Consider the following 25566-nt stretch of genomic DNA (forward strand, 5'->3'; position numbering starts at 1 on the left):
CTACAAAACTTTTTTTAAAAATTAGCTGGGCATGGTGGTGTGCACCTGTAGTCCTAGCTACTTGGGAGGCTGAGGCAGGAGGATAGCTTGAGCATAGGAGGTCGAGGCTGCAGTGAGCTGTGACCACACTACTACACTCCAGCCTGGGTAACAGAGCAAGACCGTGTCTCAAAAAAAAACAACAATAAAAAACCCAAAAAATTATACTGGATATATAACTTACTTTTAAAAGATAATTATACATTCTTTCAACCTTGGTATTTAATTTAAAAGTAGATTGCTTTTTTATTTCAAACATTGTTATTTCTCATAAGTCTGTCATGATTCTAAAATTTTTTTTAGAGAAGGGATCTTGCTGTGTTGCCCAAGCTAGCATGCAGTGGCTAATCATAGGCACAATCATAGTCCACTACAAATTATATCATTTTTAAAGTATGTCTTATAACTTTTGTTTATATTTTACATTATGTATGTATTTATTTTTTTTAAATAAAGATGGGGTCTTGCTATGTTACCCAGGCTGGTCTTGAATTCCCAGGCTCAAACAGCCCTCCTGCCTTGGCCTTCTAAAGTGCTAGGATTACAGGCGTGAGCCACCATGCCCAGCCAGTTTTATAAATTTATTTTAGTGTTTATTTTTAGCTACTTAAATTTCTGTGGCTACTGTAAGTGGGATGGATTTTTATATTGTATTTTCAAATTGGTTATGATAATACATGAGAAAGCTCTTGATTTTCGTATTATTATTATTATTATTATTATTATTGTTATTTTTGAGACAGGATCTCACTCTGTTGCCCAGGCTGTAGTGCAGTGGTGGGATCATGGCTCACTTCAGCCTCAACATCCTGGCCTGAAGCAATCCTCCCACCTCAGCCTCCAGAGTACCTGGGACTACAGGTGCATCCCACCATGCTTGGCTAACTTTTTTATTGTTTGTAGAGAAAGGGTTTCACCATGTTGCCCAGACTGGTATTGAACTCCTGGACTCAAGTGATCTGTCCACTTCGGCCTCCCAGAGTGTTGGCATTACAGGCATAAGCCACTGTGCCCCACCCCCCGTATGTTAATTTTATAACTAGTTATCTTAATTTATCTTTTATTGCCTCTAAAAGCTTTTCAGTTGATGCTTTGGAGTTTTCATATTATTTGCAAACAAATGACAATCCTGACTTATTTACAGTACTTAATTTCTTATTTCTATTTTATATCTAATTGCATTGGCTATCGTTTCTATTGTTACAATGTGATGGTGAACATTCTTGCCTTGTACTTGACTTCAATAGGAATAATTACGATGTTAAGTTATAAAGGAAGTGGCTGGCTTTAGTATAACATATATATATATTTAAATTATTACAAATTCTAATTTTTATTGGGAATGATGCTGGACTTTACAAAATCCTTTTCAGCATCAACTGAGATCCTCATAATGTTTTCCTCCTTTGACTTATTAATATAATCAAGCATATGAGAAAATTTTCTGTTATTGAACTATTGCCATAACTATACACATGAAATAATTTCTCTTAATTTTGTTATATTATTTGTAATGTAGTGCTGGGTTCCATTTGTTAGTATTGACTTTTAGAGTATATCCAAAAGGAATTTAACCTGTAGATTTCCCTTGTGTGTACTTTTTAACAGATTGTATTTTAAAACCAGTCTTTCAGCTCATCCAAAACAGAGGGATTACTGGTGAAAATGCCTTGAGGGCAACCACCTGAAATGGCCTTAATAAAAAAAAAAAAACACGAAGAAGAAAAAGAAAAGGAAAAAAGCTAACAACACTGTGGTTTGTCTACTTTTGCGGAAATTTACAACACTATACTTGCTATACCTTCTTTCTGATGTGAATCCACAAGCTATTGCAGCCATTAATTAAGGATATTGCTTTTCTTTCCAATAAATACATGAACTTTCTTTCAGAGGCAAACAGAGACAGATGTTTCATGAAAGTTTCTGTTCTTCCCAACCTGCCTTTCCTACCTCCCTGATAGATGATCCAGAACATTTAAAAATTGGGGAAGAACTGAGAAAAGGGCTCCAATCATCCACTTGTGTTTCCAATCCAAGGAGCCTGGCCTGTTATTTACTTTCACCACTCATCCCTGCTGCTGCTCTTTAGTTTTTGTTGTTCCCCTCAACTGACTTTCCTCATCTTTGCTGCATTCATCAAAGCCCAGTGTAAATTCCCCTCTTCCATAAACTGAGGAATCCAGCCCATTTTACATAGCAAACTTTCTCTTAGCTGCTACCTACTCAAAGTTTGGCTGCACATTTTAGCTATAATTGTTCTCAAATTGTTTCAAGAGTGCTAGTTTTCTTTCTTAGGCTCCAGGTTAGCTCCTTGGGAGCGGGGACTTAGCTTAAAATCCTGCTGTGTATTTTCCGTTGTGTTTAGCCCTATGAGTAATCACATTCAATGCATGCTTGTAAGGCATATTTGACTGAAGATATCTATCATAGTTATTCATTTAGTAAATGATATAATGAAAACTCAAGTGCTCGCCAAAGATAAATCATTACTATTAATTCCCTCATTCATCATACATGTATGGCAGCCTCAGGGGCTAGGGAACCTAGGATTGCTGCTTTGACTTTTTTTGGGGAAGCCAAATAAGCCTCAGATCTCTCCACTTTGGAGCCAGCCATGAAATTCAGATTTACCTAGGGCTCAACATTAAGGGTCTCAGACTAAATTTATCTTCAGGTACCCTTTCCAGAGTGGACCAGTTTACCTTATACCTCTGAGAATAACCCAAAACTTTCAAAACTCAAATCACAGGATATTATTTGTTCATGAATTCAGCAAGACTCTCTTGTTTAACTATTGAAACTCAAATATTTCGGCTTGCAGCAAGGAGGGGTATAGCTGTCTGGATATACCTTGGCCAAATTTCAGTGTATATAGAAAAGTGGGAGGTTATCGACTATGTTAAACCTTTTCCTTAAATTTTCGAACTTCGGGATTATTTTAGTCTCATAGATAAAATAACAAGGCAAGTATTTACAAACTTTTTTCAAAAATATGAGAATTTGAGTTTTCCCTAGGGCATTTGGCGTTGTGCTGTCACCACACTTTTGAAGATAGCTTTACAACCGTGGGAAAACTCACCGGGCTTTTTTCGTTGACCCCGCAATTTCTAAGTTGCTATATTGCTGCAAGGAGCTGGCAAAGCCATGCTCTTCCTCTCTCCTCTTCCTTTCAAAGACCAAAGCGCCCCGTGAGAATATAGAAACAAGGCTGAGAGGCAGCGAAGAGTAAGGGAGGAGCCAGCACTTACGCATTTTTCACTCTCCTCCTCACTCCCTAGGGTCATAGTTTTGATTCTGAAGTTAGAAGTGTGGGGGTCGTCGGCTGCATTTTCAACTTGGCCTAAAAGTTGGAGTTCACACTGCAGGCGCTAGGAACTCTGCCGCTCGGTCACCAACCTGAGCCTCTGGCTAGTCCGAAGAACGCGAAAAGCCAGGCCCAAGGCACTGGTTGTCATGGCAACCGGGGCGCTGGTCTCCCTGGCGACCTCGTCCCTAGGGAGGAGGTGGAGCTGGATGCCAGGCGGGCCAATGAGGTCGAGGGGAGCTCGGGGTGGGAGATCTGCGGTCCTCCCAGTGCCGGGGAATGGTTGAGTGACAGGACCGGGGGGGCGGAGCCGGCGCGGCTGCCCGAGGTGGAGCCCCAGTGGTGCGAGTAGCTCCAGCGGCCACGCTGAGGCGAGGGTGACACACCATGCTCACGGCCCCTGGAGACCGTCGTGCTGGCGAGCCGTGCTCCGTAGCTCCCCGGTCCGCCTCGGCAGCGGTCAGAATCGCCTACAGGAGTTGAGCCGCCCGCGCCAGAAGGTTTTGGCGAAGCTCTTGGAGAGGCGTCGAGCACAGTAGGGCGGCTGGGGTGCGTTGAGCGCTCGGGGGTCAGGCAGTCGGCCGGGATCGCCGCTGGGGAGCGTTTCCGAGGCGAGGAGGAGGAGGAGGAGATGCTGCTCCTCTTCTCCCCCTCCCCAGGCTCCTTCTCCAGCTCCTTCAGCCCACGCCCGCAGCCGCTTGTGGGAGAAGAGGTGGTGGCTCTCGGCGCCCGCGGCGGCTGCCGGCGGCCCGCCCCGACGCCGCGTCCCTGCAGCCCTCGCCCGGCGCTCCAGTAGCAGGACCCGGTCTCGGGACCAGCCGGTAAGGACGAGAGCCGCCCTGGGCTCTGCGCTGCATGTGCAGAAGTGCAAAACAAAGTACATTGCGCTCGTTCTCTTCCTCCTCTCTCTGCTTTCGCTCCAGTCCCTAAACCCAACTCCTCGGTTGCCCGGGTAGAAGGAACTTTTCTTTGGTTTTGGTGGTGGGTGTTTTTGTACGTTAGAGTGGGGGTGGGGTGACTGGAGTGGGGAAGAATGAGATGAAACTCCATTGCTAATTAGGTAGATCCATCTCCTCTGCGGAAGAAAGCCGGATTCTCGGGAATGAAACCCACAGGGGGAGTAAGAGATTGTGGGGTAATAGGGAGTGACATTGCCCCGTCGTGCTTGCACAGCTCCGCTCTGTGCGTGCTTAAGGGAAGGGCTCCCGGAGTCTGTTTCTAATTTCTGCAAATGATTGTGGAGATGGTGTGGTTAGAGGCCGCCCAGAAGAATGTGTATGTGTAAGGGCTCGAGAAGGGGGTGGGATGGCGGGGAAGCAGAGGAAGAGGGGGCAGAGGGAGAGACACTGTCTGATGCAAGCTCTTTTATTGCTTTTCTTCTGCTTGCTAAAGTTAACACTCTACCCTCCGGCCCCCTAGCCCCACCGCTTTGCTCATTACGTGATACTGTAAGAGCAGACAGCTGGGAAGCTAAAGTTAAACCAAAGTCAAGAAAATTCTTACAAAGTTTAATTTCCTTCTGTTGTGAATATAATGGAGAGAGGAGGATGGGGAGAAATATCACTAAGAGATTTACAGCAATACAGTTTTCATTGGCCATACACGTATATGATCGACACCACCGCACACTTCCAACTAATCTGTTCGACAGCCTTGTGTCATTTTCATTTAATTGCATCTTTGAAACAACAAACGCGGTGACTTCATAGGGAGCTGCCTGGAGCTGAGCTCCCTCGCAGAAAATGGGGCAATCGGGTTTGTTTTCAAGGCAGGACCTGAACAAAATGTAGGACACCTGATCTGTGGGATGAAGGGCGCTGGTAACTAATTATAAATTTTAAGATTTTAAAATTTATATCTAGAAAGTTTACTAAAGGATGGGGGGGGGGAAGTAAAAGTGCATGTATTATGAAACAAGCTTAGGTATTTTCCTAAAGTCTTGATGACTGTGTTGGCAGGGTCCAGGTGAAAACTTGCTTCATGCTCATTGGCTGCTTGTAGTGGTGCCAAGATACAAATTATTTCTCGTTTTAATATCACTAGGAGCATTTTTTAGTAAATTCATACATATATTGATTTAGTAAATTTATACAGAGGCGCACTGACTGACGTCCAATCTTGTTTATTATACTTTGTTCATAACATTGTGTTCTACTTGATGTTCTAGAGGCTTTGTGGGAGTATGTGTGGGGAGAGGATAGGATGGAAATTAGAACTAAAAACAGAAAAATATTTGAGGTTAGTTGTTAAGAAAAGGACTGATTTCATAGTGTTTTTCACTTTTACAATTAGAGAATGATAGCTTGCTTTACCATTATGTAGGTTTATCTTTGAATTTGCATTTGTCCCACCATTTTTACTTGCATGTAAAGCCTAGTTATATTTTGGAGGGTGATTACCAGCATCCAAAAATATAAATGGCTTTTCATGTCACAAGTAACATACACGCACACCATTAAAACCAGTGTCAATTTAAAAGTCAGATTTTAATGCTATGATGGGGTCACGTTATAAAACTTACGTCATCTTTTTGTTGTTGTTTTTGAGGGCTGCCTCCTAAATACGGTATGTGAATGTGGGAATTAGCTAATCATTTGTTTTGGAGTAGATAATATAAATGATAGGTGTTCATCTTTAAATGAATGAAATTTATGTATTCTTTGTTATTGAGAAAAACGGGTGTTGATTTGTTCTGTCTTTAATGTGTTAAGGATTGGATGGGGAAGTGTTGTAGCTTCTCCCATATCGATGGAGTGTATATTTTTCCAGCTCATCTTAGTGCCCAGCCCCAAATGTACTGGAGAGAAGGACTGTAAGGGATAAACTATTACTTCTTTTTTTTCCTCTTCACCCTCTTCTTTTGACAGAGGGTGTAATTTTTAAATAAACCCCAAAACATTTTTATGCATAATTAAATTATAATTAACACCATTTGAAATGAAAAAGAAACACAACCATACTCCAAGCCAGTGCATTTAGTAGTTACTCCTGTCAACATATTCTTGTTTTGGAATATGCTTTGGGAGAACTCTTTGTGGTTCAAAGTATTCTCCTGTTTGCCTCTGATGCAACCAAGTACGACTCATTTGAGTTAATATCACTTTACAAGGTAGGGGCCTGAGAAAGGAGAAAAGATAATGGGTCTTAGGATAGAAGAATCAGTGCTGATGGAAATGACGAGAATCTTTTGGGCTGGGCTTCCTTTTTTTTTTTTTTCCCTGAAAAACTCTCTTTTAATTTGAAAATTAAAATGGGTCAAATAACTTAGGAACTAAATGTTTTAAAGATAGCTTTTAAGATAGGGTCTCTGTTGCCCAGTTTGGAATGCAGTGGCTCGATCATGGCTCACTGCTGCCTCAACTTACCAGGCTCAAGCAATCCTCCTAACTCAGCCCCCAAAGTAGCAGGTACCACAGGTGTACAACACCACACCTAACTAATTTTGTTTATTTTATTTTATTTTTTTAAATAGATACAATGTATTGCTGTATTGACCAAGGCTAAAAGATAGCTTTTAATGAGTACATTAATGTAGGACTTTTAATGGCTTAAGTTAAAGTTGAAAGTTTCATACTAGCTGTAAATGTCCCATCAAAACTCCCATCTGTAAACTGCTTTGGGAGGTGGAGTTCTAATAATCCTTTGAGTTTGGGAAGAAAATGAAAACACCTTTAAGACCCTTATTCTTGTTTAGTGTCAGGCACTGTGAATAAGCACCCTGCTCTATCCTGCCCAACCCTGTTCCCAAGAATGTGTGACTGTCACTAATAGTAAGGCAGTAGGTGGGCCATTTCTTAGGATAAAAAGAGAACAATTCCTAAATAATCTTGTATAGAGGCTGGTGTAGATTTAAACCATAAACTTCACATGTTTTTCCCAGAGTTTGCTATCAAATGCATGGGAAATACAGGAACAGGGTCTGGTTCAAGTGCTTGTTTAGATGTGTTTGCCTTATCCTGTGCTCTGCCATTGAATCCTGCTTTTTTAATTTTTGTTTTGTTTTGATTTGTTTTCACACTGGAAAAGTATGAACATTCTCTGAAACAAACTGTCTCAAAGAAAATCCTTCTGCATAGTATAAAAAGTGTGGAGGACTGCTGTCTGACAAATATGTATCCAAATCCTAGAGACTAAGTTTATTTTTAATAATTTAATAATATATACTTCTCAAGGCTTTTTTGCTTTGTCGTGCTTTTTTTTTTTAAGATGGAGTCTCGCCCAGGCTGGAATACAGTGGCGCAATCTTGTCTCACTGCAACCTCTGCCCCCGATCCTGGGTTCAAGCAATTCTCCTGCCTCAGGCTCCTTAGTAAGCTGGGATTACAGGCGTGTGCTACCACACCTGGCTAATTTCTGTATTTTTAGTAGAGACGAGGTTTTGCCATGTTGGCCAGGCTGGTCTTGAACTCCTGACCTCAAGTGATCGGCCTGCCTCAGCCTCCCAAAGTGCTGGGATTACAGGCGTGAGCCACCGTGCCTGGTCCCTCTCAAGGTATTTTGAGGATGAAATTAATATGTGCATATGTGGTTTAAGTGCAAGCTGACACTCAGTATTTAGTTTGCTTCCTTCCTTGCCAATTTTCTTTAAAAAATTAAATAATCACAAAAACCTATAACTACTCAAATCATTCTTGAATGTGTAACTTGAATCTGGCTGGTGAAAAGGCCCTCTTTACCTACTAGCCAATAAATGTCTTTGGTTGCATACTTCATCTGTGCTTAATAAACAGTTTCTTTTTTTTCCTCCTAGTTTAGTAGTATTCAACTCTGCCTGTACCTTAGAATCACCTGGATAGCTTTTTTTAAGTTTTTTAATTTTTTTTTAAGAGACAAGATCTCACTCTGTCACCCAGGCTGGAATACAGTGGTGTGATCATAGCTCACTGCAACTTTAAATTGCTGGGCTCAAGTGATCCCTCCGCCTCAGCATCCTGAATAACTGATACTGCAGGTGCGCGCTATCCAGCTAATTTTTTATTTTTTGTAGAGATAATGGTCTTCCTATGTTACCCAGCCTGGTCTTAAACTCCCTGGCCTAAAGCAGTTCTCCCTCCTTGACCTCCCAAAGCACGGGGATTACAGATGTGAGCCACTGCACCTGGTCTGGATAGCTTTTAATAATCTCCATGCACCGGCCTCAACTCAGACTATTAAACCAGAATCATTGTGGATGAGACCCTGGCATCCGTATTTTCAGAAACTCCTTAAGAAACTATAGTCAACTTTGGAACCAATGTTCTAGACTCTACTAGAATAGAGTGCAGAAAATTTGGTTCCCATAAATGCAGCAAAATTTTTTGTGTTGGATTATATTTTATATTTATGTATTTTTTCTATATAAATCTTAAGAATTTAAAACACAAAAATGTCTCAGAAGCATCTATGTATATGCCTATCTACAGGCCTTTTTACTATTTGGATGAGAATTTAAGGTACAAATATTTCCCTAGAGCTGTACTGTCAAATGTAGTTTCCCTGGCCATATATGGTATGTAAATTTATATTTTAATTAATTAAAATTAGATACAATTTAAAATTCTGCTTATTACAACTAGCCATATTTTAAGTGCTCAGGAGCCACTTGCAGCTACTAGCTACTGTAGCAAACAGCTCAGATATAGAACATTTCCTCATCACAGAAAGTCCTGTACTGCTTAGAGGTTTTGAAATTTGTGTATGTTTCTTATCATCTGAAATGGCATATATATAATTCCTGTTATTTCCTTCAGATTTATAATTTTAAAATATATTGTGTTATTTTTTAAAGTTACTTTTTTTTAAAGTCAGGAGAAATACCACATTTTTTATACATTTCCTCTTTCCTCAGTCTTTTGTACCTAGTTAAAGGTTTTTCTTTTCAAAGTTAACTGAGAAGAGGAAATTTAGTGTCCTTGTTTTTATTACTTATATCAGTATGCTCTAAACCTAACTAATGGCTTAATTGTCCTTGTGTACTGCAAGTTTCAGGTCTGGAAATGTGATGTCCCAAAATACTGAAAATAGTCATCATTTCAACACAAATGTTAGGATTTGATTAAAAGTTTTCCTTTTTGATAAAGATCCTTTTTCTTTTGCATACAGAAATTCTGAGTTATCAAATGATGTGATTGAGCTTTCAATAGAAAACTGTTTTATTAGTTTTAACATGAGCATAAAGGTGTGAGAGAAAATTTTTTTCTTATAGGGGAAGGCATTTCCTTGAAAAAAATGAGATTCCTAAAGAATTCCCAATGTTTGGAAGCTAAGACTGTGTCATCAAACTTAATGGTATTTGCCACTTGGTAACTACTGATGCACAGCTTACAAGAAACTGCTGTGTGGTTCATCCTATACCCCCTCCTTACACACCTAGAAAAGATGTTTCCTAATCAAAGTTTTATTGGTTTAGTATGCTCTGAGTAGAGTAGGAACAATAATTAATTTCAATTAAAAATATTCCTTCTTGGCAGATGGTATTTTTTTTTTTTTTACATAACCACATGTTTTTTTTTTTGTTTTTTTGTTTTTTACCTACTCTGATCAGGTAGATTTGCCTACAGAACACTGGGAGTTATATTGTTGAAAGAATGCTTGATGGAATGTTTTGTGTACGATATCAGTTTCATGTTTTAATGCTTCCCCACTTAGTTGTAATAGAGTCTGTGGAACAAAAACGAAACATTCTTGTTGAACTTAAGGTTAGAATGATTATATAACCTGAGATTGTGTTAAAGATATTCAAAGTTGTGTTCTGTTTTGTTTTTTGAGGAAAGATATAGCCTGGGGATTTTAAAAACTTCTTTTAGCACTATTTAAGTATTTTTGCTTCTTCTAAAAAAGTGTAATTTTAAAAATAAACATTTAAATTATTTAGGGGATGATTATTTTAGGTCTTAGTGTAGTTAAATATTTCTTCTGGAACATATAATGTAATTCAGTTTTTGAAGCAAAAATAATTAGTATTTTAGAACAGAAGTTTCAGTTTTTAATGATAAATTCCCTTGTCAGTGTCTTTTATATTTCTGACTTTAGCTGAGATGTAATTTCATGAAATTATTTGAACACCATATTGATTAAATTCATTCTTTACACAATCTGTTCTAATTTTATTTTGATGCTGATTTCTCTGCCTGGTTCAAGGAATGAGCTTGAAGCAATGTATAACATATGTCAATTTTCTAGTACTGTATGAAAATTTACCAAGACTGAAATGTATTTTTGTAGTTGTACTTCATGAAAGCTGGGACAGGTGGTTTAAAACAAAAACCTAAAAATTAAATAAAAAATCACTACGATAATATAATAGAAACTTTAGTTCGGGAATGTTCGGTTATCAAATCTATACCAGATAAAACTATTGTAGCTATACCATTTACTTGAGTTCCATTGGAGCTTAAATTCTGGCACTGCCTTAAGTAGTATAGAAATGAAAAACAGGATATGTGTTATTACATAGTACCCAGAGATACTGTAACTTCAGTTATAATTTAACATATTCCTCTATGTTCACAGTTTGTGGCATATAATTCTTAGAGTTACAGTGAAAAATTTAGAATATATTATTCTCTAATATTAAAACTTAATATTTAATAGAAATTTCCTTCAATTTTTGAACAAAAGAAAATATTTTAATATGGTTACATAATATATCACACTGATTGTGTGAAGACCAAATTGAGCTCTGTTTTTAAGGTAAGATTTCACCTGAATCTTTTTCAGGTTTATGTTAGTACATCAAACTTTCTAACTTCAAAGGGATTTTAAGATTGTATTGAGATACTAACATTCAATTGAAAAAATGAATACTGCTGTTCTTCCACCGCGGGGATACTTAAGAATCACTGTCTGTGAGCCACAATGTTTGAGGATTTTTCTAGATGAATCTGTAATGATAAATCTGGGCTTATCCAACATTTGTATACCTAGTTCCCTTTTTAATTGTTCCTTATTCATTGATTCCTATTCTTTGCCAGACACTCTACTAGGCACTGGTGGTGCATAGAGAAGACACATTTCCAAGACAGGCAACTTAGGGGAATAGTCTGAGGCCACATAGCTTTAATCATCTGAGTTCATGCTGAATAAATCAATCTATTGACAGGATATATTGTACAGAGTGGCTGTGAAGATAATATTAAATAACATGTAAATTGCCTTGTAAAACTTAGCAAACATGTGGGTACCTATCTGAATATATATACAGGTGATTTGTTTTTAGATGTTGCTGTGCATGGTGTTGACCACTCCTGTTTGATTTAGAGAAACAGTATAGTATGGTATTTAAAGCATAGACTAGGAGCCAGAATGCCTGGGTTTTGATCTGACTCTATGGTTTACAAGCTCTGTGACCTTGCCCAAGTTACTTAACCTTGCTGTACTTTATTTTCCTCATCTTCAAAATGAGGATGATAACCAAGCCTACTTTATGGGATTGTTGTGAGAACCAAATGAGTTAATACATGAAAAGCACTTAGAATAGTGCTTAATACATACTATGTGTTTAATAAATATTAGCTATTATTATTTTTAGTATACATATATTTGATTTATAACAGTTTTTTTTAACACTGGGTACAGGTAATATATGAACTTAAATATGGTTTCTTGTTTCAAAGTTTATAGGCCTACTTTGTTCCTTGGGCCACATGTTCCTTCCAGTCATCGCTTGGGCTTGTTGATACATGTGATGTGTGCCAGATTTTTACACACTTACTAGAACTTGTGAAATCAATGTCATCCTTTTCAAACTACTATAATTATTTTTCTGATTTTTTTTTTTTTTTTGAGACGAGGTCTCTGTCACTCAGGCTGGAGTGTAGTAACCCAATCACAGGTTACTGCAGCACTTCAACCTCCCATGCTCAACTGATCCTCCTACTTCAGCCCCGCAAAGCACTTGGATTACAGGCACCTGCTGCCACACACACCTGGCTAATTTTATTTGTATTTATTTGTAGAAATGGGGTCTCCTTATGTTGCGCAGGCTGGTCTCAAACTACTGGACTCAAGCGATCATCCTGCCTCGGCCTCTTAAGGTGTTGGGATTACAGGGTGAGCTGCCATGCCTGGCCTCAAACTACTCATGTTTAGAACACTGTATTTCCTCTTTAGGAATCACTTTTAGGACATATGGCATATTGTTTTAAACATCCTTTTTGGTGGTATATCTCTTCTTTGAGAGTAGGTTTGATTTAATTAAATAATATATTTTTTCATGTTTTAGAAAGGTGAGTGATAAGAAGTATAATTTGAATTAAAATGAAAAATGGAGTATAAAGCAAAATGAATATTTTAAAAATATCTAAACATAATTAGAAAAGAAGATTCCAAAAATATTTTTGATAACATTGTCTTTGAGGACAAGTGTACTTTACCCTTCTGAAGTGTCTATTTAGAAAGGTGACACTGTCAGATATATAAATTGTTTGTTAAAATGTACATGTTCACAGTCTCACACAGAATTATTACTTAATATTTGTGAATCTTATGTTGCTATGCTTCTGAGGCTAAGTACTGTGTAATATAACCTAAAATTCTTTAGAAAGTGTTTGTGGTCACATTTCCTAGCTGATATTGTGCATGCTTTTAATAGCTTTTCTGTTAAAAATTATTTGGTATTTCTCACAGAACTTTAGATATGCTCTAATGTATGTTATGAATTCCAAAGATGATATGATATGTATAATTTTTCATTTATTAACTACAGAACTCATAACACATCTCTTAGCATCTCTTATACCCAGTTCCCTTTTTTAACTATATAAAATGAGTCATTACATTATATGTTTTACATGTCATTTTGTCTTCACAGCTATTCTCTGCAATATATCCTGCCAATAAATTGATTTATTCAGCATGAACTCAGATAATTAGCATCACTCAGATGATGCTAATAAAGTACCTCGACCTAGTGGATATTTAAGAAACTGGATTTATTCTTCAGGGAGACTAGTTCATGGCCATTAAGATCATTTGGTACTTTTGTGCTTTGCATTGTTTGACATTTAATTATTTGTAATAATATGATTAATTTATATAATTAAAAAATCAATATTTGACCCACTATTGAAATACTAAATTGAGTTATTGTTAACCTTTTAACAAGACAAAATTAATGTCTACTTATATTCATTCTTAAGTGTTTAGCTTTTGTGAAAACTGAATTCAGGTAGTGTTATGACTTGTTTATTCATGTTCAGACCTAAATTAGGAAGCACAGTATAATAGAAAGAGCAAACACATTGAATTTGGGTAGTCCTCGGTTTGAGTTTTAGCTCTTTTAGTAATTAGAATGACTTTGGATAAATTTAATCTATTTCTGATCTGTAAAATGCAAATAATAATATATATCTCAAAAGGTTTTGTAAGCTTTATTCCTGAATTATACACATATAAAATGATTGGGCATAGCCTACTGATTCTGTTTACAGGAATTGTTTACCTTTACTTCCCTCTTCAATTGTGTTACTGAGAGAAATAGTAGCCTAATAAATCTCATTAATAATGCTGAGATAAAAGCATCTCTTTATCACTCAGATTTTAGCCTCTTTAGTTTACATTGGTTTGATTAGGCCACTGCTATTGCTTTGGTTATCAGATTGTTTTATATGTAAGATCTTTTTAGGCACAGTAGCTACATATAAGCTACTTTAAGACTAAAATGGTTGACATTTTAAAGGAAACAAAATAGGTAAATCCGCCATGTCCCCTTGAATATGTGAAAAATACAGAAATTGATAGAAAAAAATACCACAGCATTATTCGACCATTTAAAAAATAGCAACAATTAGAAATGTTTTATAAATACATTTATTTTTTAATATCCTTTGTTTCTTGTGTAAACTAATTATACTACTTTAACATATTTGACCACTCTATGTTCAGAATTATTTTCCGTATTTTGAGAAATATTGAAAAATAAAAGTGGTTGCTACCAAAAAACTTAAAATCTTGCTTGAAACACACAGAGAAAAGACAGGAAGCCATTGTATATTGTAAAATAATGATTAACTGCAATGAAAGCTTTAAGGAAGAAAGTGTGGTCTGATTTAATCAGGTTTCGCTTGGGGAGTAGAGTGTGAGCTGAGTCTTGAAGACATTAAATGTCTGTAGATGGGAATGGTATGTCATGGAGTAAAACAAAAGATAAGAGTAAGTGAATTCATGAGGGAAGTATTTACAAAGAAATGCTGAAGATGACCTGTCAAAGTGAGAAAAGGATGAGGACAGAGAAGGGAGTGCCTAAGAAACTAGGAAAATGTTATGTTAAAGAAAGTGCCTTAGGAGAGTGGAGGGTAAAGGACCAATAGTTCCAGATGCCACAGGGAGCCAAAGAGAGAAGGCTAAAGAAAAGTAGAACATTGTGATCAGTTGAATATTGCAGGGATAGAAAGGAAATTGAAATGGGGGATGATATTTGGTTTCAAAACAGATGAAAGTTGGATGATCTGATCTATGAGGTTTCATAGGGTCAGAACATTTTTCCTTTTTAAGATCAAAGGTGGTGAAAGAACAGATTGATTCTATGAGATTAAGAGATTTAAAATGGCAGAGTGAGAAAGAATCATCTCCTTTTATGAGGATTGTCTGGATGGTAAAGAATGAGTCCTAGGTAGAGGTATTCATTTTAGTCAGGGGGAAACAACTTTTTCCTGTAAGATTGAAGGAAAGGCTACAAAGATAGATGTGGGCCTATTGATGAATAGAAATAAAAATAAGATTTTATAGATAATTTACACTCAATGATAGTATCTTCAGAAAGTGCTGTCATAGGAGGCAAGATTATCTCCAGGCATTATTTGGGTAGTGGTGAAAATAAAGAGATATAGGTAAAGTTGGGAATCATTACTGTTGGGAAAGTAATGAGAGGTTGATTAAGGATTTATAGAGGCTTTGTGAGTTTGAAGTTGAATAATTTGAACAGTGATGGCCTCAGTCCACATTTGCAGAAAACAAAGAGTAAAGTGAAAGAAATATTACAGTCTATAATGGTCAAGTAAAATATGGGGCTTGTAGTAATGAGGAAATCCCATTGAGGCTGGGAGGATTGGGTGAAATGGAAAGTGATTTTTTTAGTAGTTTCTAAATTTGCTCAATAAGCCAACTATTGATTGAATTAAAGATATTTATCATTTTCCTCTATCTGCCACTTTTTTAGAACAAGCGCCAACAAAGGATCTTGATCCTAAAACAAGTATATGATGTTTGTTTAATTGAATATGCTGTGTGGATTAGTTACTGCTTGGTTCACTTAATCTGGGATTGGGGCTGTATTTAAAATGAGCCACCTACACTATACACTTAGAAAAACTGTTTAAATCAAAATCTTACTCATTTTTTAATATTCTGCTATAGTAGTTGGTTTTATATTTGCCCCAGTGTGACTTTACTGTTAGTCTTTATGCTTATTTATTGTGATAATCACTAGGATTCATAATTTAAAATTAATTGGAAGTGCTTTCCACAAATTGTTTTGACTACTGTCTAAAGAAATAGAAATGAACGAATGAAATAATGAAAATTATTCTATTCTCCTCTTACAAATTAGCATTATACTTGGCAGGTATCTATTCCTAAAAAGTTTCTAAATGAATCGCATCTTTCCATCTGAAAATCAGATAAATGTTTTATTTGGCGTACCGTCAAGTGCAATGCAATTCAATAAATAGGCTTAGTATTTTACCCACTCAAGACTAGATTTTTTTCTTAATTCTTGAAATAACATAATGAAACTCCTTGACTCTACAAATACCTAGTTGATTGCATAAAGTCACCTAGTTGCATGTTAAATAACAGCAAAATTCAGTATAGACCTCTAAAAGTACTATTTTAGCTAGCCATATCATCTGAAGGATTGTCATTGCCTTGATTAATAACTGTCCATAATGGTGGCCAGTACATTTTCTGCTGCTTTTTGTATTACCACATAGTTCTAAGAAAAATAACTCAAGAGGAAATAATGTCATTCCAGCTGATAAATTAATCCTGGAGCACTTAGCATTCTTTTAAATTCATTAAACCTCTTAATCATATAAAATAAGACTTAAAAATTTGATTCTGTCTCAAGATAAAAATTATAATTGTATGTGCTATAAACAGCAAAATTCATGTTTATGATTCCTTTAAAACTGTTAATCTTTTTTTAAAAAAAAGTCTTTAAATACCCTTACTACCCTAATGAGGGATATCATAAAGATTTTTATATATCCATCTACATTTTACAACCTTTTTATACTACATGAAAATATTTTAAAAGATATCTATGATGTCTATAAATAGGATTCTATGCCATTATAATCTGTAGATTACACCAATAATATATATGTGTATGCTTATATTGTCTTTCACATCATCTAAATGAACACTGAAAATGACTCCAATGATAAGGTACTATTTGAATATTATTGTGTGCTAGGCACTCTTTTAAGAAATTGAGACGTAGTATATTATTTATCTTTACAGTCCTGTTGAGGTACACGCAATCCTGTGAAGTAAATGCTGTTATTCTTATTTTACAGATGAGAAAACTGAGGCTTAGAGAGGCTTAATGAGTGGTAGTGGAGTACACACTTGAATCCAAGCCTGTCCTACTCCAGTCAGTTATCATAACTGTAACTTCTCATATCAGTAGTGTCTTTTGACATGAACAGTATTAAGGTGGGGCAAAAAATCGCCTCAATTTCCCTAGAAAAGATGAAAGTGACCTTGGCAGTCTAAATTTGGCATCTAAATTCATGAGATTTTTTTATGAGCTTTTAAAACAGTTCTTGCAATGATATATTTTCCTTTCAGCTTTTCTTTTTTCAAGGTCTTCCTCTACTAACTTGTCACTTTTGGGCTTCACAGCCCTGAGTTCCTATAAAACTGTTGAGTAAAGTAAAGATAATGAAGTGCCCTTTTGAAAATCTTTTAACAATGTTTAGATGCTCATCACAGCATTATTTGTAGTAATGTAAAATTGGAAACAAATAGCTTAGAGAAGAGGAATGATTTATTCTAAATCCTTACAATAGAATTTTGTGGTCATCAAAAATTAGATTGATAAGGAGCTTTTTGTAACATGGAAATATGTTAAATAGATAAAAGGTAAAACCTGGCAAATAAAGCATGATCATAACTATTGTTTTTGTGTTGCCTTATTTTTTAATAAAAACTTTCATTTAAAAAGGCCAGAAAAAAACAGTGAGGGACATTAAAGATTTTTATAGGGAGAACCAACCTATTTTAGGAGTAGAGAGATTCGATTGTGAAGAAATCACTATGTATAGAATCTGATTTGTTAAGTTGAGGAACAAATTATGACATTTTGCCCAAAGATTTTTTCTTCTAAATATGGAGGAAGCTTACTGATTCTAATGCATTATGTTATTCTAGCCAATTCTTGGAAGATTTACTTGAGGCTCGGTTGCTGCTTTACAAAGATGACTAGAAATGATAGTACATGCTTATAAAATTAGGCTGGGTTGCTGCTTTACAAAGATGATTAGGTAATTATAATGATAGTACATGCTTATAAAATATACTGTTTAATAAAAATTTAATTCCTCAAAATAACCTTATGGTAAATACTACTGTTATCTTCCTTTTTATAGATAATGGAAACTGGGGTGCACTTAGATTAATTAATCTGCCCAAATATAGATGGTAAGTGGGAGAGCCAGCATTTTGCATCTAGGCAATCTGGTTCCGAAGCCTGTGTGCCTAAACACTATGCACTAGATATTTTAATAGTGAAAATCATTTATAACTTTTAGTTCAGAGTTGGAAATAATTATCTTATTAAGGTATGGCCATTGAGAATAGTTTATGACCAAGTCTTCATTACATACTTAGTTCGTTTAAAAATCATCCTTTGGTTTGGTTGATGGCAGTTATTTACAGAGCCCCAAACTGTTGGTGACTGCTAACAAAGTTTCTTTTCTTCTCCTTTGAATTGACTCTTTCAGTAGGGCTGGATGCTTTGTATGTGGTGATGTAAAAAGTGTCTGAGGAGAACTACAAAAGTTTCTAAATTTTAGTTTATCACATGGTTTTAGAATTCATTCACAATTGGTTGCCATTTGCTCTTAGTTGGAGAAGTGGACTTTGTAGCTTAGAGTTCTTTGAGACATAAAATTGAAATCACTATTAATCCTTTCCCTCAACTGGCTGTCTTCACATCTGTTTTTTTCTTTTTTTTTTTTTTTTTTTATTCTGTCCAGTTTTTATTTTTATTTTTATTTTTATTTATTTATTTATTTTTATTATACTTTAAGTTTTAGGGTACATGTGCACATTGTGCAGGTTAGTTACATATGTATACATGTGCCATGCCGGTGCGCTGCACCCACTAACTCGTCATCTAGCATTAGGTATATCCCTCCCCCCTCCCCCCTCCCCACCACAGTCCCCAGAGTATGGTATTCCCCTTCCTGTGTCCATGTGATCTCATTGTTCAATTCCCACCTATGAGTGAGAATATGTGGTGTTTGGCTTTTTGTTCTTGCGATAGTTTACTGAGAATGATGGTTTCCAATTTCATCCATGTCCCTACAAAGGATATGAACTCATCATTTTTTATGGCTGCATAGTATTCCATGGTGTATATGTGTCACATTTTCTTAATCCAGTCTATCATTGTTGGACATTTGGGTTGGTTCCAAGTCTTTGCTATTGTGAATAATGCCGCAATAAACATACGTGTGCATGTGTCTTTATAGCAGCATGATTTATAGTCATTTGGGTATATACCCAGTAATGGGATGGCTGGGTCAAATGGTATTTCTAGTTCTAGATCCCTGAGGAATCGCCACACTGACTTCCACAGTGGTTGAACTAGTTTACAGTCCCACCAACAGTGTAAAAGTGTTCCTATTTCTCCACATCCTCTCCAGCACCTGTTGTTTCCTGACTTTTTAATGATTGCCATTCTAACTGGTGTGAGATGATATCTCATAGTGGTTTTGATTTGCATTTCTCTGATGGCCAGTGATGATGAGCATTTTTTCATGTGTTTTTTGGCTGCATAAATGTCTTCTTTTGAGAAGTGCCTGTTCATGTCCTTCACCCACTTTTTGATGGGGTTGTTTGTTTTTTTCTTGTAAATTTGTTTGAGTTCACTGTAGATTCTGGATATTAGCCCTTTGTCAGATGAGTAGGTTGCGAAAATTTTCTCCCATGTTGTAGGTTGCCTATTCACTCTGATGGTAGTTTCTTTTGCTGTGCAGAAGCTCTTTAGTTTAATTAGATCCCATTTGTCAATTTTGGCTTTTGTTGCCATTGCTTTTGGTGTTTTGGACATGAAGTCCTTGCCCACGCCTATGTCCTGAATGGTAATGCCTAGGTTTTCTTCTAGGGTTTTTATGGTTTTAGGTCTAACGTTTAAATCTTTAATCCATCTTGAATTGATTTTTGTATAAGGTGTAAGGAAGGGATCCAGTTTCAGCTTTCTACATATGGCTAGCCAGTTTTCCCAGCACCATTTATTAAATAGGGAATCCTTTCCCCATTGCTTGTTTTTCTCAGGTTTGTCAAAGATCAGATAGTTGTAGGTAAGCGGCGTTATTTCTGAGGGCTCTGTTCTGTTCCATTGATCTATATTTCTGTTTTGGTACCAGTACCATGCTGTTTTGGTTACTGTAGCCTTGTAGTATAGTTTGAAGTCAGGTAGTGTGATGCCTCCAGCTTTGTTCTTTTGGCTTAGGATTGACTTGGCGATGCGGGCTCTCTTTTGGTTCCATATGAACTTTAAAGTAGTTTTTTCCAATTCTGTGAAGAAAGTCATTGGTAGCTTGATGGGGATGGCATTGAATCTGTAAATTACCTTGGGCAGTATGGCCATTTTCACGATATTGATTCTTCCTACCCATGAGCAAGGAATGTTCTTCCATTTGTTTGTATCCTCTTTTATTTCCTTGAGCAGTGGTTTGTAGTTCTCCTTGAAGAGGTGCTTCACATCCCTTGTAAGTTGGATTCCTAGGTATTTTATTCTCTTTGAAGCAATTGTGAATGGGAGTTCACTCATGATTTGGCTCTCTGTTTGTCTGTTGTTGGTGTATAAGAATGCTTGTGATTTTTGTACATTGATTTTGTATCCTGAGACTTTACTGAAGTTGCTTATCAGCTTAAGGAGATTTTGGGCTGAGACAATGGGGTTTTCTAGATAAACAATCATGTCATCTGCAAACAGGGACAATTTGACTTCCTCTTTTCCTAATTGAATACCCTTTATTTCCTTCTCCTGCCTGATTGCCCTGGCCAGAACTTCCAACACTATGTTGAATAGGAGCGGTGAGAGAGGGCATCCCTGTCTTGTGCCAGTTTTCAAAGGGAATGCTTCCAGTTTTTGCCCATTCAGTATGATATTGGCTGTGGGTTTGTCATAGATAGCTCTTATTATTTTGAAATATGTCCCATCAATACCTAATTTATTGAGAGTTTTTAGCATGAAGGGTTGTTGAATTTTGTCAAAGGCTTTTTCTGCATCTATTGAGATAATCATGTGGTTTTTGTCTTTGGCTCTGTTTATATGCTGGATTACATTTATTGATTTGCGTATGTTGAACCAGCCTTGCATCCCAGGGATGAAGCCCACTTGATCATGGTGGATAAGCTTTTTGATGTGCTGCTGGATTCGGTTTGCCAGTATTTTATTGAGGATTTTTGCATCAATGTTCATCAAGGATATTGGTCTAAAATTCTCTTTTTTGGTTGTGTCTCTGCCAGGCTTTGGTATCAGAATGATGCTGGCCTCATAAAATGAGTTAGGGAGGATTCCCTCTTTTTCTATTGATTGGAATAGTTTCAGAAGGAATGGTACCAGTTCCTCCTTGTACCTCTGGTAGAATTCGGCTGTGAATCCATCTGGTCCTGGACTCTTTTTGGTTGGTAAACTATTGATTATTGCCACAATTTCAGCTCCTGTTATTGGTCTATTCAGAGATTCAACTTCTTCCTGGTTTAGTCTTGGGAGAGTGTATGTGTCGAGGAATGTATCCATTTCTTCTAGATTTTCTAGTTTATTTGCGTAGAGGTGTTTGTAGTATTCTCTGATGGTAGTTTGTATTTCTGTGGGATCAGTGGTGATATCCCCTTTATCATTTTTTATTGCGTCTATTTGATTCTTCTCTCTTTTTTTCTTTATTAGTCTTGCTAGCGGTCTATCAATTTTGTTGATCCTTTCAAAAAACCAGCTCCTGGATTCATTAATTTTTTGAAGGGTTTTTTGTGTCTCTATTTCCTTCAGTTCTGCTCTGATTTTAGTTATTTCTTGCCTTCTGCTAGCTTTTGAATGTGTTTGCTCTTGCTTTTCTAGTTCTTTTAATTGTGATGTTAGGGTGTCAATTTTGGATCTTTCCTGCTTTCTCTTGTGGGCATTTAGTGCTATAAATTTCCCTCTGCACACTGCTTTGAATGCGTCCCAGAGATTCTGGTATGTTGTGTCTTTGTTCTCGTTGGTTTCAAAGAACATCTTTATTTCTGCCTTCATTTCGTTATGTACCCAGCAGTCATTCAGGAGCAGGTTGTTCAGTTTCCATGTAGTTGAGCGGCTTTGAGTGAGATTCTTAATCCTGAGTTCTAGTTTGATTGCACTGTGGTCTGAGAGGTAGTTTGTTATAATTTCTGTTCTTTTACATTTGCTGAGGAGAGCTTTACTTCCAACTATGTGGTCAATTTTGGAATAGGTGTGGTGTGGTGCTGAAAAAAATGTATATTCTGTTGATTTGGGGTGGAGAGTTCTGTAGATGTCTATTAGGTCCGCTTGGTGCAGAGCTGAGTTCAATTCCTGGGTATCCTTGTTGACTTTCTGTCTCGTTGATCTGTCTAATGTTGACAGTGGGGTGTTAAGGTCTCCCATTATTAATGTGTGGGAGTCTAAGTCTCTTTGTAGGTCACTCAGGACTTGCTTTATGAATCTGGGTGCTCCTGTATTGGGTGCATAAATATTTAGGATAGTTAGCTCCTCTTGTTGAATTGATCCCTTTACCATTATGTAATGGCCTTCTTTGTCTCTTTTGATCTTTGTTGGTTTAAAGTCTGTTTTATCAGAGACTAGGATTGCAACCCCTGCCTTTTTTTGTTTTCCATTTGCTTGGTAGATCTTCCTCCATCCTTTTATTTTGAGCCTATGTGTGTCTCTGCACGTGAGATGGGTTTCCTGAATACAGCACACTGATGGGTCTTGACTCTTTATCCAACTTGCCAGTCTGTGTCTTTTAATTGGAGCATTTAGTCCATTTACATTTAAAGTTAATATTGTTATGTGTGAATTTGATCCTGTCATTATGATGTTAGCTGGTGATTTTGCTCGTTAGTTGATGCAGTTTCTTCCTAGTCTTGATGGTCTTTACATTTTGGCATGATTTTGCAGCGGCTGGTACCGGTTGTTCCTTTCCATGTTTAGTGCTTCCTTCAGGAGCTCTTTTAGGGCAGGCCTGGTGGTGACAAAATCGGTCAGCATTTGCTTGTCTGTAAAGTATTTTATTTCTCCTTCACTTATGAAGCTTAGTTTGGCTGGATATGAAATTCTGGGTTGAAAATTCTTTTCTTTAAGAATGTTGAATATTGGCCCCCACTCTCTTCTGGCTTGTAGGGTTTCTGCTGAGAGATCCGCTGTTAGTCTGATGGGCTTCCCTTTGAGGGTAACCCGACCTTTCTGTCTGGCTGCCCTTAACATTTTTTCCTTCATTTCAACTTTGGTGAATCTGACAATTATGTGTCTTGGAGTTGCTCTTCTCGAGGAGTATCTTTGTGACGTTCTGTGTATTTCCTGAATCTGAACGTTGGCCTGCCTTGCTAGATTGGGGAAGTTCTCCTGGATAATATCCTGCAGAGTGTTTTCCAACTTGGTTTCATTCTCCGCATCACTTTCAGGTACACCAATCAGACGTAGATTTGGTCTTTTCACATAGTCCCATATTTCTTGAAGGCTTTGCTCATTTCTTTTTATTCTTTTTTCTCTAGACTTCCCTTCTCGCTTCATTTCATTCATTTCATCTTCCATTGCTGATACCCTTTCTTCCACTTGATCGCATCGGCTCCTGAGGCTTCTGCATTCTTCACGTAGTTCTCGAGCCTTGGTTTTCAGCTCCATCAGCTCCTTTAAGCACTTCTCTGTATTGGTTATTCTAGTTATACATTCTTCTAAATTTTTTTCAAAGTTTTCAACTTCTTTGCCTTTGGTTTGAATGTCCTCCTGTAGCTCAGAGTAATTTGATCGTCTGAAGCCTTCTTCTCTCAGCTCGTCAAAATCATTCTCCATCCAGCTTTGTTCCGTTGCTGGTGAGGAACTGCGTTCCTTTGGAGGAGGAGAGGTGCTCTGCTTTTTAGAGTTTCCTGTTTTTCTGTTCTGTTTTTTCCCCATCTTTGTGGTTTTATCTACTTTTGGTCTTTGATGATGGTGATGTACAGATGGGTTTTCGGTGTGGATGTCCTTTCTGTTTGTTAGTTTTCCTTCTAACAGACAGGACCCTCAGCTGCAGGTCTGTTGGAATACCCTGCCGTGTGAGGTGTCAGTGTGCCCCTGCTGGGGGGTGCCTCCCAGTTAGGCTGCTCGGGGGTCAGGGGTCAGGGACCCACTTGAGGAGGCAGTCTGCCCGTTCTCAGATCTCCAGCTGCGTGCTGGGAGAACCACTGCTCTCTTCAAAGCTGTCAGACAGGGACATTTAAGTCTGCAGAGGTTACTGCTGTCTTTTTGTTTGTCTGTGCCCTGCCCCCAGAGGTGGAGCCTACAGAGGCAGGCAGGCCTCCTTGAGCTGTGGTGGGCTCCACCCAGTTCGAGCTTCCCGGCTGCTTTGTTTACCTAAGGAAGCCTGGGCAATGGCGGGCGCCCCTCCCCCAGCCTCGCTGCCGCCTTGCAGTTTGATCTCAGACTGCTGTGCTAGCAATAAGCGAGATTCCGAGGGCGTAGGACCCTCCGAGCCAGGTGTGGGATATAGTCTCGTGGTGCGCCGTTTTTTAAGCCGGTCTGAAACGCGCAATATTCGGGTGGGAGTGACCCGGTTTTCCAGGTGCGTCCGTCACCCCTTTCTTTGACTCGGAAAGGGAACTCCCTGACCCCTTGCGCTTCCCAGGTGAGGCAATGCCTCGCCCTGCTTCGGCTCGCGCACAGTGCGCGCACCCACTGGCCTGCGCCCACTGTCTGGCACTCCCTAGAGAGATGAACCCGGTACCTCAGATGGAAATGCAGAAATCACCGTCTTCTGCGTCGCTCACGCTGGGAGCTGTAGACCGGAGCTGTTCCTATTCGGGCATCTTGGCTCCTCCCCCCTGTTTTTTTCTTAAGAGTCATGTACTGTTATCCCTATGAAAATAGTTTAGATGATCATGTAATTCTTTTATTAAGTAAACAGTTTTGTTATCCTCTGAAGAGGATGAGTTATGCAGACTTTAGTTATAGCAGATAAAGTTTATTATTAAGTATCTTATTTTATAGAATAGGTAAAACTTGTATTTATATAAGGTTGAAAATGTACAAAGATTGAAAAGTAAGTCATCTTTGTTTTGCCTCCAAGTCCCCTTCCTGGGATGCTTTTCTGTATCCTTCATTTTCAGTAATGTCACCGAAGCCAGGAGGAGACATAATGTTGCGCTAAACTGGTGTTTTAGTCTTCCTCAGTGTGAAACTTTGTATGTACCCTCGTAGTATGCTAAAAGCTCTTGGCTTTTGAAAAGAGTTTATACAAATAAAGTATTCATCTTTTATATATTAAATAGCATAACTTATTTTTTCTGCTTTTCTTTTTTTTCTCAGATTACCTCATTAGTCAAACATGTTTCACACTTTTAACCCGTTAATCCCTTTCTTTTGTTAGCACTTAGATATCAGTTAGTCGTAAAAGCAAACGTGGATGTCTTAGCAGTACTAATTTTATGGTTTTGTTTAAGTTGAAAATTTTCTTTTAATTGAGGTTGACAAATATTGGGTACAACCGAAGTTGTACTTCGGGGGACTTAGATCTATTTCAGTTATCTTATAGAGCATTGGGGTGCAAAGAAGCTAGATACATAGAAATTTTTAAAAACATGTTTGTTTTTCTAGTTTTCTTTCCTTGGCTTAAGTATGAATACTAAGACTAAATATGGAGTTAGTCTTATTATGTACCTAAAGTTTAGATTCAACATGGTGAAACCCCGTCTCTACTAAAAATACAAAAATTGGCCGGGTGTGGTGGCACGCTCCTGTAGTCCCAGCTACTTGGGAGGCTGAGGCAGGAGAATCGCTTGAACCCAGGAGGCAGAGGTTGCGGTGAGCCAAGATCACACCA

General features: G+C 37.6%; 1 protein-coding gene across 20 annotated transcripts in view; it reads left to right on the top strand.

The window, feature by feature from the left end:
* The first annotated feature begins 3485 nt into the window (after nucleotides 1-3485).
* PTPN13 (protein tyrosine phosphatase non-receptor type 13) overlaps nucleotides 3486-25566 on the top strand; it is a 225410-nt gene continuing 203329 nt past the window's right edge. For all 20 annotated transcript variants that reach the window (XM_055111581.2, XM_034958880.3, XM_055111582.2 and 17 more), the window contains exon 1: nucleotides 3486-4164. The gene's annotated coding sequence lies outside the window, so the exon portion shown is untranslated. The remainder of the gene's footprint in view (nucleotides 4165-25566) is intronic.

Source organism: Pan paniscus, chromosome 3, assembly GCF_029289425.2.
Source record: "Pan paniscus chromosome 3, NHGRI_mPanPan1-v2.0_pri, whole genome shotgun sequence".
Lineage (NCBI taxonomy): Eukaryota > Metazoa > Chordata > Mammalia > Primates > Hominidae > Pan > Pan paniscus.